Source organism: Mesoplodon densirostris, chromosome 18 (genome assembly GCF_025265405.1).
Source record: "Mesoplodon densirostris isolate mMesDen1 chromosome 18, mMesDen1 primary haplotype, whole genome shotgun sequence".
Classification (NCBI taxonomy): Eukaryota; Metazoa; Chordata; class Mammalia; order Artiodactyla; family Ziphiidae; genus Mesoplodon; species Mesoplodon densirostris.
In genome coordinates, this window is record NC_082678.1 from 6,626,838 (window position 1) to 6,639,160 (window position 12,323).

The 12,323-nt window shown below is 40.9% G+C and overlaps 1 protein-coding gene across 2 annotated transcripts in view; it reads right to left on the minus strand.

Moving 5' to 3' along the window:
- Positions 1-11,855, minus strand: part of STAT5B (signal transducer and activator of transcription 5B) — a 64,134-nt gene extending 52,279 nt beyond the window's left edge. The window contains exons 1-2 of one of the 2 annotated variants that reach the window (XM_060080441.1): positions 11,694-11,855; positions 437-581 (exon numbers count right to left, since the gene is read on the minus strand). The gene's annotated coding sequence lies outside the window, so the exon portion shown is untranslated. The remainder of the gene's footprint in view (positions 1-436; positions 582-11,693) is intronic. The other variant, XM_060080440.1, reaches the window with a different exon arrangement.
- Positions 11,856-12,323: the final 468 nt, after the last annotated feature.

Below are 12,323 nucleotides of genomic sequence, written 5' to 3' on the forward strand. Positions count from 1 at the left end.
ATCAAGCAACTAGTTCTAAATGAAGAAAGCCATAAATCATTTCACATATTAATTTTAAAATATTCTATAATTTACTGATGCCATATTGTGAAATATGTAATGCTAAATTTGAGGTCCCAGTTTATATAATTTCTAAACTATCTCATGGTTTGGTGAAGATGATTGAGATACATAAGGGAAGAAGGGGATTATTCTAACTGGTCACAATAATATCACAGTGATAAAATAGATTACAGGGAAAATCAGCAACTATAAATGAACTGAAACCAAAAGAAAACATAATTTTGGATTAAATGAGATTATGACATTTTCAGGAGGCAGAGGAGGTAAGAAGCGATAAACAAAAAAGAATAATAAAATCAACAGGATTTATTTATGAAGGCATATTGGGCAATATACGTTTATAGTTTTATCTTTAATACACAAAAATAATTACCTTCAAAAAATAATCATCATCAGACTTCCTTGGTGGTCCAGTGGTTAAGACTCTGAGCTTCCACTGCAGGGGGCATGGGTTCAATCCCTGGTCAGGGAACTAAGATTCCACATGCCACTCGGCCAAAAAGATAAAATAAAAACTTCTATTTAAAAAATAAATAAATAAAATAATAATAATTATTATTATTATCTTCATGAATTGGAATTAACTACTTATGGATTTAGGATTAAAAAACACCAAAAGGTGCTATACGATCTCTCTTATGTTTCAGTATTCCCAAAACTGACTTAAAATAAAATTCTGTTATAGGAAATTCCATTACAATAAATTACAAGGCACAATCTAAGTTAAGGTAGACTTTTGCTGAGTTGAGTTTTACATAAAATATGTAGGTGTTCTGCTGGGCTCAAAAATACATATTTTTTTAAGATTGTAATTTTATTTGTTGCAAAGTAATAAGACCTACAGAGCTATGTACCACAATTCTCCTAAAACATCAACTTGTAATTTATTTTCATTTTTCTTCCTTAAACTCCTTAAAATGTTAAAGTGCTTTTAAAACTAGATTTAGTTACAAAGAAACTATTTAATTTGAATTTAATTAAGGCAAAACACAGTCTCGTGTATTAGCAATGACATATACCCAAAAGAAAGTGTCTTTCACCAGAGATTTACTTTACCAGATATTCCCATGAATGTCATAATAAACAGAGAAGTCATTAAGCATGACTAATGGAATTACAAGAAAAAGAAATCTATAAACCTAGCAGCCTTTGTAGGTATCATCATGAGCGAGAAAGCAGTATAAAAGCAAATGTGGAGGGACTTCCCTGGTGGCTCAGTGGTTAAGATTCCACTTGCCAATGCAGGGGATACGGGTTTGATCCCTGGTCTGGGAAGATCGCACGTGCCGCAGAACAGCTAAGCCCATGCGCCACAACTGCTGAGTCTGCATGCCACAACTATTGAAGCCTGCGTGCCTAGAGCCCATGCTATGCAACAGGAGAAGCCATCGCAATGAGAAACCTGCGCACCACAATGAAGAGTAGCCCCAGCTCGCGGAAACTAGAGAAAGCCCACACGAAGCAACGAAGACCCAACGCAGCCAAAAATAAACAAATAAATAAAGCAAATGCAGAAAATATATTGAAATAATAACAATGTTCAGGGTTGCAAGAAGTTAAATGAGACCATTTTTTTTTCAGAAGTTGAAAAAAACAAACACCTTCAATATGAAATGAATGGTAACCTAGCAGAGCACATACACAAGTAAAATAATATAATTTCTTTATTATATTTATAAACAGTATAATTCTCCATCAGCTTATATATAAAAATATGAAACATTCCACCAAATATAGGAAATAACTCAATCTTCAAGTTATTTTAACTCTGAAAACATTAAATACAACTTAAATGATTTTAATACCATTCATCAAAAAAAGATATCATATAATCATACCAAAAAAGTGTATCATGCCAAATATTTAACATAAACATCACAAACTACTTGTTTTTCTGCTCCTAAAAAGGAAACACTAACTGAAAACAAAAACAGGTTTCTCATTCTGAGATAAATCAATATACAAAAGCCATTTAAAAAATAACTTTTCCCCCGGCTTTACTGAGATATAGTTGACATATAACATTGTATAAGTTTAAGATGCAGATGTAATGATTTGATATAAGTATATATTGTGAAATGATTACCTCAGTAAGGTTAGTTAACACATCCATCAACTCACACAGTTACAACTGGCGTTTGGTGAGAACTTTTAAGATCTACTCTCTTAGCAACTTAAAATATACAATATATCAATAGTATTGTTAACTATAGTCACCATGCTGTAAATTACATCCCCGAACTTATTCATCTTAATAACTGGAAATCTGTACCATTTAACCACCCTCATCCATTTCCCCACTGTCCTCCCCTGGAAACCACCAATCTGCTCAGTTTCTAGGAGTTGGGTTTTTTTAGATTCCACATGTGAGTGAGGTCATACAGTATTATTGTCTTTTTCTGTCTGACTTATTTCACTTAGCATAAGGCCCTCAAGGTTCATCCACGTTGTCACAATGGATTTCCTTCTTTTTATGGCTGAATAATATTCCATGTGATCTCTCTCACATTTTCTTTACCCATTCATTAAAAATAACTTTTTTCTTGATTACAAAAGTATTTCCTATTCATTATTACCTATTTATTATAGGAAAATGGGAAGATACTAGAAAGTGCACACATACATACATACATCCAGAATCCCACAACCCAGAAGAAGTCTTTTTTTAATGCCTATTCTTTTTTTTTTTTTTTTTTTTTTTTTTTTTTTTTTGCGGTATGCGGGCCTCTCACTGTTGTGGCCTCCCCCGTTGCGGAGCACAGGCTCCGGACGCGCAGGCTCAGCGGCCATGGCTCACGGGCCCAGCCGCTCCGCGGCATATGGGATCCTCCCAGACCGGGGCACGAACCCGTATCCCCTGCATCGGCAGGCGGACTCTCAACCACTTGCGCCACCAGGGAGGCCCTTAATGCCTATTCTTAATGCCTATATGTACATATATATTTCTTTTATGAGTTACTTCATAAAAGCTACTGCTTTTATATTTGTCCTGTTCAAATTTACCAATACAATTGGAATTGGAATGTAATGTTCAGTCCTGTCCCAACTAGACCTCTCACACTTGGATAATAAAAATTCAAACCCATAAATTTTTATGTCACTTTTCTGGAACAAAATTTCAAATGTGCGCTTAAGGTAATAAGTTATCCTAAGGACCCATTCCTTTAAACTTATGTGTTTTGCTCTGGTATTGCAAAAGAAACGGATTATGCTCATGACCAACTCGGCATGTTCACTGCAGCCATGTCATTCAGGAAGCCAAATATTTTCTATTTTGTTTTGATACCTTCAATGGTTAAGGAGTAAGGCCAATCTCTATACACATTACAATGCATTTAGTATTTTTACTTGGTACTTAAATTCACGGCAAGATAAACTCATCTTTAAAATATGCCCACATTCAGGGTTTCCATATATTGTTACACAATTGAAAAATTAACAACAAAAGAACAGGGAATATTTGCACTGCATCCCTATGTATTAGACCTTCCATACCTTTTGGAATAAGACTCTACAAAGTCCATTTCTCACTATCATTCTTTCTTACTTTCTACCAGAAACAAACCACAAATCCTAAAAACATAAATCCATAGGCTGAAGTGACTGTTTCATTTTGTAAAGAGCTATATATTTCTGCAGATACACAGTTTGCTACTTTTTTCAAGCCTAAAAGAGGACCAAAAGGTTTTTAGAAACATGAAACAAGAGGAAAAATAGAATTAGCATTATTTCTGAGAGAATATTTTACCTAGTTTAAACCATGAATGAATATATTGTAGAATGCTATATTACAAAGCTGATAAATCCCAAGTTTTAATACTTTAACAGATTAACTGCTGAACAGTTTTTCTTTCTTTCTTTCTTCTTTCTTTCTCTACAATGATATTTTAAAATATAGTATATTTAAAACATTTCCCCAGGTTTGGATTTTTAAAAATCCCACTCTTTACAAAAACATAGCGATTTGCTACCAGCTATAGTCTCTGAATTTTAGACAATACAAAATATTTTTTCACAAACTTTCTCATTGACTCTCACCTAAAGGCTGGAAACTCCCACTGAAGGCTTTTTAAACTCATCAGACATATATTAAAAAACAAAAAAAAAACACCTTTAATTGTAGGATCTCAGTGACACAAACATAAGGAAATTCTGAGTTATAGATACTTCACATTAAGCTTTTTCCACTGACATTGTAACTTCTGTCAACATTCAAAGAAAATTCAACCCTGGTCAAAGGTGACAGTTTGACAACCCTGGAAGCTAACATCCTCTGTTTATTTGAGCAAGTTCGTACTCCCTGCTCAGGAAATTGAAGGTTTTTTCATCCCTGACTTGATCTCTCAAATTCAAATCACTGCACTTTAGGGTTGTGAATTCTGTCTCTAAGACTTAATGTCACAATCCACCTCTAAGAAAAGTGCTGATAGAAAACAAGCATCAGATACGGAAAGGAATACATTTCTGAGACGAGTTTCTAATGGTCTTTCCACGTCTCTAAACACACAATAAATTCAGTTGCCTTAAAAATTATCCCCCTAAATTAAAATTCTTAAGTCCTTCTAGCTCAAAAATCACAATTACTAGCTTTAAAACAAGAACAGGACCATAAACCCCTTCAAAATAAAGTTGTAAATAAAATGTGCTGGATACTTGCATTCTCAGTCAACAAACATGCACCTCTCAAACCACACTGGCAAAGAAGACCCTTTTGTTTATAAATAGAAGCCAAAGAGACAGCTTATAGCCCTTCTCCTGTGATGTACATGGTAACGCTAGTAGGACAAAGGACAACTTATAGTTAAAATTAAAACTTTCGGGCTTCCCTGGTGGCGCAGTGGTTGAGAGTCCGCCTGCCGATGCAGGGGACATGGGTTCGTGCCCCGGTCTGGGAAGTTCCCACATGCCGCGGAGCGGCTGGGCCCGTGAGCCATGGCCGCTGAGCCTGCGCAGCCGGAGCCTGTGCTCCGCAATGGGAGAGGCCACAACAGTGAGAGGCCCACGTACAGCAAAAAAAAAAAAAAAAAAAAAAAATTAAAACTTTCTCAGGACTTCCCGAGTGGTGCAGTGGTTAAGAATCCACCTGCCAATGCAGGGGGAACACGGGTTCCAGCCCTGGTCCGGGAAGATCCCACATGCCACGGAGCAACTAAGCCCATGTGCCACAACTACTGAGCCTGAGCTCTAGAGCCCGCGAGCCACAACTACTGAGCCTGCGAGTCACAACTACTGAAGCCCGCGCACCTAGAGCCCGTGCTCCGCAACAAGAGAAGCCACCACAATGAGAAGCCCACACACCGCAACAAAGAGTAGCTCTCACTTGTCGCAACTAGAGAAAGCCCGTGCGCAGCAACGAAGAACCAACACAGCCAAAAATAATAAAATAATTTAAAAAATAAAATTAAAAAAAAATTTTTTTAATTAAGACTTTCTCTGTTTTAATAATAATTTCCATCAGGAATATATAAGTTGGAAAAACACCTATCATCACCTTCATAAACTTCAAAAAAATTCCAAATATACATTTTAAAATTTCTATTAAAAAAACACAAGAGTGCATTTTGGAACACAAATAAAGAACTATAAGCCTTAAAGAAATCAAATGTCTCACTGCAAAGTTGCAGCTGCCTGCTCTCCTTCGCAGTGCAGTGGGTAGCAATACAGCCTTTGGAATCAGCTCGGCCTGGGTCTGGATCCAGCCCTGCCATTAGCAGCAATGTGACCTTGGACAAATTACTTAACTTCTCTGTGGCCACTTCTTCATCTTTCAACTGAGGATAATACCCACCCCTCTGAGGATCATGAGTTAAAACATGGCAAGAGCTTATAACAGTGTCTGCTTGGCACACTGTAAGTGAATGATGTTAGGTATTATTTTTACTCTCTTTCTACTTTTAGGTTTGGGGCATAATTTGAAGTATTTTAAAATTAATTTTCTGATCACTTTTTGAAAGATGGCATAATAATTATTATATAAATAATTAGTACACCTTCCCAGATGAGCTTACGGTAAGTAGAGCTATAGCCCAGGGTGATAAATAGTTTTTTATACAAATCATGGATGTGACTGTTACTGGTAGCTTTGGCTTGATTTCCCATATGCAAAAAAAAATCCCCTACTAGGAAAAACAAGCAGTATTAGAGAAAACTTGAGTTTGTCCTGTTATCATTGCAGGGTAAAGCCAAAGTCACTTTTACTAGCCTGATGGGCACTGAAAATATTAGTCACCAAATTAATCCCAACAAATAACAATAATTGATTGGCTCACTGATGTATTTCCCCTTGTCTTCCCCACTCTTTCTCTAACTAGTCAGAAAGGGAAGTTTTCATATCTTCTGAGAATCTCATTACTGCTCTCAAACCATACTCTATATCTTAGTATAATTTAAAAAATGAGTCAGCATAAGCACCTCAAAAAACTAGCAGTGAACAGAATATGGAGATATTTCTCTTCATAACAGAAATCTGGAAACGAATTTTTTAAAGAGTTAATCAGAGTGCCAAAGGCAATGGAGGAACAAATGGAGAATGACTGTTAGATTTTGCAAGCTAGCTTCCAAAAGATAAATGTTCTTTATCAATCAATATACGTATTTTTCATCTTAAGAGTACTACAATACATGAGAAATGGAGGTAATTATTATAAATAAACTCAATGAAGAAAATATCCAGTATATGACAAATTATAACTTCTCCTTTCTTGACTGTGGGGTGGGGGGTGGAATGGGAGGTCAAGATACTCTACATATTAACCTCATTTGCAAACTGCATTACTATGCAACATGCTAATGCAGTATTGCCTTTAGTGATGTGATCCAAAAGAAAATTTAGAAGACAGAAACTGCCCCTACACTGCAAACATGTTTGAATGCCAATTTAATTAGGAGTCTATTTAGTCATTACACTTCTTAGAATAAAGTTAGCTGAAGGCTAGGAAAAGGCCACTTGCTTCAATCACTGAAACAATACTATACATACTCCTTTCAAGGATATTCTTCTCCGCAAGGCTCCAAATAACTCATACTCGGGCTTCCCTGGCGGCGCAGTGGTTGAGAGTCCGCCTGCCAATGCAGGGGACACGGGTTCGTGCCCCGGTCCAGGAAGATCCCACATGCCGTGGAGCGGCTGAGCCCGTGAGCCATGGCCGCTGAGCCTGCGCGTCCAGAGCCTGTGCTCCACAACGGGAGAAACCACAACAACAACAAAAAAAGTCTTAAGAACAAATAACTCATACTCCAACATTTGTATTAAAAGGGACCTACCACGTAAAAATTATCCAGGAGGGTCAAGGAAGAGTTTTATGGCTGAGGGAGATTCCTCCAAAGTTCTACTACCACCATACCCTGAATTTCTCCTTGTGCTTATTTAACTCCTCCATGATATTCTGCGTGCCTTTTAGGTGAGGTCAGAAAAACGGCTATAGTCACTGCTAAATAGATGCTATATCTTATAAACCTATGGCAACCCCTCTTGAAAGCACTGACATTCAAAGCTACACGTAACACGTTTTCACTCTACCTTAGTGCTATGCATTTTTTAAGAATTATTATTTATTTATTTTTATTATTTACTTTATTTATTTATTTTTGGTTGTGTTAGGTCTTCGTTGCTGTGTGTGGACTTTCTCTAGCTGCGGCGAGCAGAGGCTACTCTTCGTTGCAGTGCGTGGGCTTCTCATTGCCGTGGCTTCTCGTTGCGGAACACGGGCTCTAGGCGCACAGGCTTCAGTCGTTGTGGCATGAGGGCTCTAGAGTGCAGGCTCAGTAGCTGTGGTGCATGAGCTTAGTTGCTCCACAGCATGTGGGATCTTCCCAGACCAGGGCTCGAAACCGTGTCCCCTGCATTGGCAGGCGGATTCTTAACCACTGCACCACCAGGGAAGTCCCAGTGCTATGCATTTTCTAGGTACCTGGGAGGAAAGGAGAAAGCAGCAGCCCCATTTTTCTGTTAACTGCACCTTTGTTGTGGTAGTTGTTAAGATTCCTTCCAAGGCAGCTAAACCTTGAAGGGAGCTGGGAAAATTTGGGATGTCTTGCCTTTCCAATTGGGTAGTCGGTAGAGCTGTCGTGAAGCAGTGCAGTGGGTCAAAGATAAACCACATGGCATCTGATGCTCGTCTTTATATGTTTAAGATAAAAATGTGACACCACAAGAAGGTTAACACGTGGACCTAATTTTGAAAATACAAACAGGAAGCACCCCCACCCCAATATTACCATTTAAAAAAAAGGAAACCAAACTTCAAAGATACCTTGCAAGGAAGTCACAGGTGTGACCAAACTAACAAAAGTAATAAAACGTCATCTAAAACCCTGAAACCACCAAAAGTGAGGGTCTCGTTCAACTAAAAGTTGAACATGTGTAAATTACTCCTCTCTTTGATTAGTAAAAATAGAACAGATTTAGATATGTAAAGTCCTCTCCAAACTGGCTTAGGTTTTTTAGTAGTAAAGGATCATCACTAATAAGAAAACATCCAATGTAAACAGGCTACTTAAAATAAGGACATGACAATTAACAGAGCGCAATTTAAAAATTTAATCACTGTGATGCTCACAATTTAAGTGTACAAGAAACTGTCTAATCAATGGAAACTAGATTGTTAAATTTGACTTTCTTATTCCTAGAAATAAGCACAAAACTGTTGTGTTTCCAACACTGCAGGGGAAAAAAATACTTCCGATTTTAGAACGGTTCTATTAACAAAGCTCAGATTTAAAGAAAAATCTTTTCCTTTAAACACCACACAAAACTGGGGACAGTGATACTTTCAAACAAACTTTTAAACATTATTTTTATTAAGAAGTGCCAGAGTCAATGTATTTTGATACTTTATCATGCAGTAAAAGGATATTCTTCTGAAGAGCTCAGTAACCTAGAAATGTCATAACTTTTTAAAAGAATAAGTTTCAAACGCTCAGAACACATTAATAAGAAACAGGAGGTTTTCTGCTTCCTTTTGTAGGAATAATGTGGTAATCTACACTCTAATAGAAGGGAGGAAATTATGTGTCACTGGTAGTCCAGAAATCTGTGAATACTTCATGAGATACATACATGTTTGTAGGGCACTAGAAGAGTAAAGCTTCCTCTGATTCTACCTTCAACCTGCAATCTAATCTTGAGCATATTATTTACCTATTTATAACACCTTGCTTTTATAATAAGACTACCTGTATTACCTACACAAAAATAAGCCAAATGAACCACCACAAGCACATTTATAAACATATACTTAACACAAATCACAAATGATTTCAATATAATTTGAGATAATTTTAACGTAACAATATAACTTGAAACAAATGGACATAAGTACCCAAAGAGCAACAAATGATGCTTTTTACTAGTCCTGATGTGGTTTTTGCATATGTAAATAAAATTTTTAAAAAATCAATTGAGAGCAAGAAAATGAAGATGAAACGAGAAGTTGGGGCACAATAGGAAGTGCTGACCAAAATATACATGTTGTAACACTCCAAACAAGGGTAACACTTTTTCCCCCTTCCATCATATATATCATGAAGTACCCATTTAAGAAACATAGACACCTCAAATTTCTTAACACAATCCATACTAATAGCCTGTGGGCAAAAATGTGAATCCTGACTAGTGAGAAGGGGGGGGATAATTTATTTAGTCGGGTATACAGCAAAGATTTTGTGCAGTTTAGCTCGAAGTTATGCAATAACCAAACTGCCTGTGATAGAAATCAACTCTTGTGTTTTTTTCTGATGTTTTGCTTTTTTAAAAAAGATCTCTCCATTTCTTCCCTGTGCCTCAACCAGATGCTTGAAATTTTCATCTTCCAACGGCTACAGAAAACAAGTAATCCACTAGATAACACTTACCTGACCAAAGGTGTGGTGCTGTTTTGGTTAGACCAACAGACATCGCAAACTGTCACATAATAAATTTTCTTAAAATCTGCAGCCCCCTTCTCCCATTTACAATATCAATTCTAACTGTGATCTTCCAAGAGATGGACAGTGGTACCAAAACAAACAAAAAAACCCCCAAAGCCTTGAAATAAAGTCAATCAATAGAATTCCACCATGTGATATTATCAGAACTGATCTAATGTTCCTAGTGTTATGAAATTAGAAAAAAATGACTGGCACACTAAATAAAATACACCCTCTTCTAAGAACTACAGCCAATGAATATGAACAATGTAACCAACATAATGTAAACAAATAAACAATAACAGAAAAATGTTGAGGAAAGAGGCAAAGTTCTATTATCTTAATTGAACGATAACAAAATTGAGATAGTCTACTCAACAGCTGAAAGCTTATTATGGCCCAGGCGGCTATCCAAGCCCTTTGGAAACCTAAGATACAAGCGGATGATAAACACCATTTGAAGACTGAAATAAGGACCTAAGCTCAGTTTAATAATTTGGTGACACACTAGCCCTTTCAAGGGGCATTCCCCGAGGACATTCCAGAGACAATTTATGGAACTGTGTTTAGGCGAATATCTACTGCTTCTCTGTGCTTCGGGAAGAGCACTAATCTGAGAGTCTTCAGACCGACATTTCAGTTTCTGAAGTACTAAACAGCTGCGTGAACGGAGCAGGCCAATCGCTCCACCTATCTGGCCTCAGTTTCCTCATTTGTACAATAAAAGAATGGAGCATTACCGCCGCGGTCCTTTCCAGCTCTAACATTCTACGACCCACTTTGAGCACTATTTATTTGATACGACGGTATCACCTACAATGACAGGATCAGAGGGGTCAAGAAGAAAAAGATATGGCATGGCTCTTTGGGAAAGAGAGGATCGCTATCTCTTTTTGCCCTTAAAATTCTTGTGGTTCTCATTAAGCTCCTCTTCCTAAACGCTGGCGCTTGTTTTTCTCCCTCGCCTTTTCCATCACTGCTGGCTACAAGTGTCTGCAAACGCCTCTTGCTCCACACAAGTTCTTTCCTCTTTGATCTGCCTGACCATCTTGCCAGATTCCTTTAGCCTCAGACCAGCTTCGGTGACACAACGACTCCCCTTCCGACGCTGCGTATCTACCCCCAACACCAGGAGCACTTTTTAACTCTTTAGCCCTGGCTAGAAAAAAAGAACGCACTGCGTCCACAGCCACACGCACAAGCCGGGGCCTGGCGGGTCCTGATGAGGGATTCTGCACCCCCGAGCCTGATCGAAACGTTCGTATTTGTTGTCTGGACTCCTTATAAGGCGCTGTTCCTTGAAGCTTGGCTAAAATCCCCCACCCCACCGGGCACCACCGGTCTCATCCCACCCCCAGGAGTCGCAGATACCCTTTTCTCCCTTTGAAAAAGGGAGAAAAGCGAGGGGCCGGCGGGCGCTAGTCCGAACTGCAACACGAAGGTGTGAGGGGGCCGGCGGCAGCCACCCAGACACACGCGCACGCACGGTCTCTGCCCTCTACCCCTTCCGGCCCGCCGCAGCCTCCGCACTACGCCCCTCGCCCGCCCCCAGCCTTCGCCCCCCGTGGCCCCCGCGCCCGTCCTCCCGGCCCAGGGAGCGATGGCGGCGGCGCAGCGCGGCCCTGCCGGGCGTCTGGGCGGCCGGGGCGCGGGGCCCCGCCCGGGCCGGCTCCCCGGCCTCCCTCCGCGGGCCCCGAGCTCCGGGCTGGCCCCGCAGCTCCTACCTCGCTTGGCCCCTTGGGCGCCAGCGGCTGCCTCCCGTCCGCTCTCTGGCTCGTCCGCCCGCTCGCTCGCTCCCTCCCTCGGCCGGGCCGCCGCGCTTAGTCGCCTGCGCTCGGTCCAGCCTGGGGTGACGGCTCCGGCCGCCGACTCTCCTCTCGCCCGGGCCCACGGGGGCGCGCGCGCCGCTCGCGCGCGGAGGCCCGGCCGCGCGCGTCGTCCACAGCCTCGAGCGCGCCCCGCGCCAGCGCGCGCCGCTTCCTGGTTCTGCCCGGCGCGCGCTCGGGAGCCCCGTGGTCCCTCGTCCCCCACTCCGCGGCCGCCCTGGAGAGGGCCGGAACCCCCTCAGCGCGCTCTGTGGGGCCGGCGCCGCGCGCAGCCCCTCTTCGCGGAGCGGGGGCGGCTTTGCCGCTTGGCTCCCGGGCCGGGTCCGCGGGCCGCGAGCACATGCTGCTTTGTTTGGGTGGGGTCTGCTGGCCCGACTGTTGTGGTCTTGTTGATTGGCACCCCCCTCTGCGGCCCGCCCACCTCCCTTCGCCCGGGCTGAGGTCCGCGTTTCGGGTCCAGTCCCTCCCAGGCTGAGGTCAGAAGTCCATCGCTGACCCATCAATAATTGCCCCGGGTTTGCTCCCTGG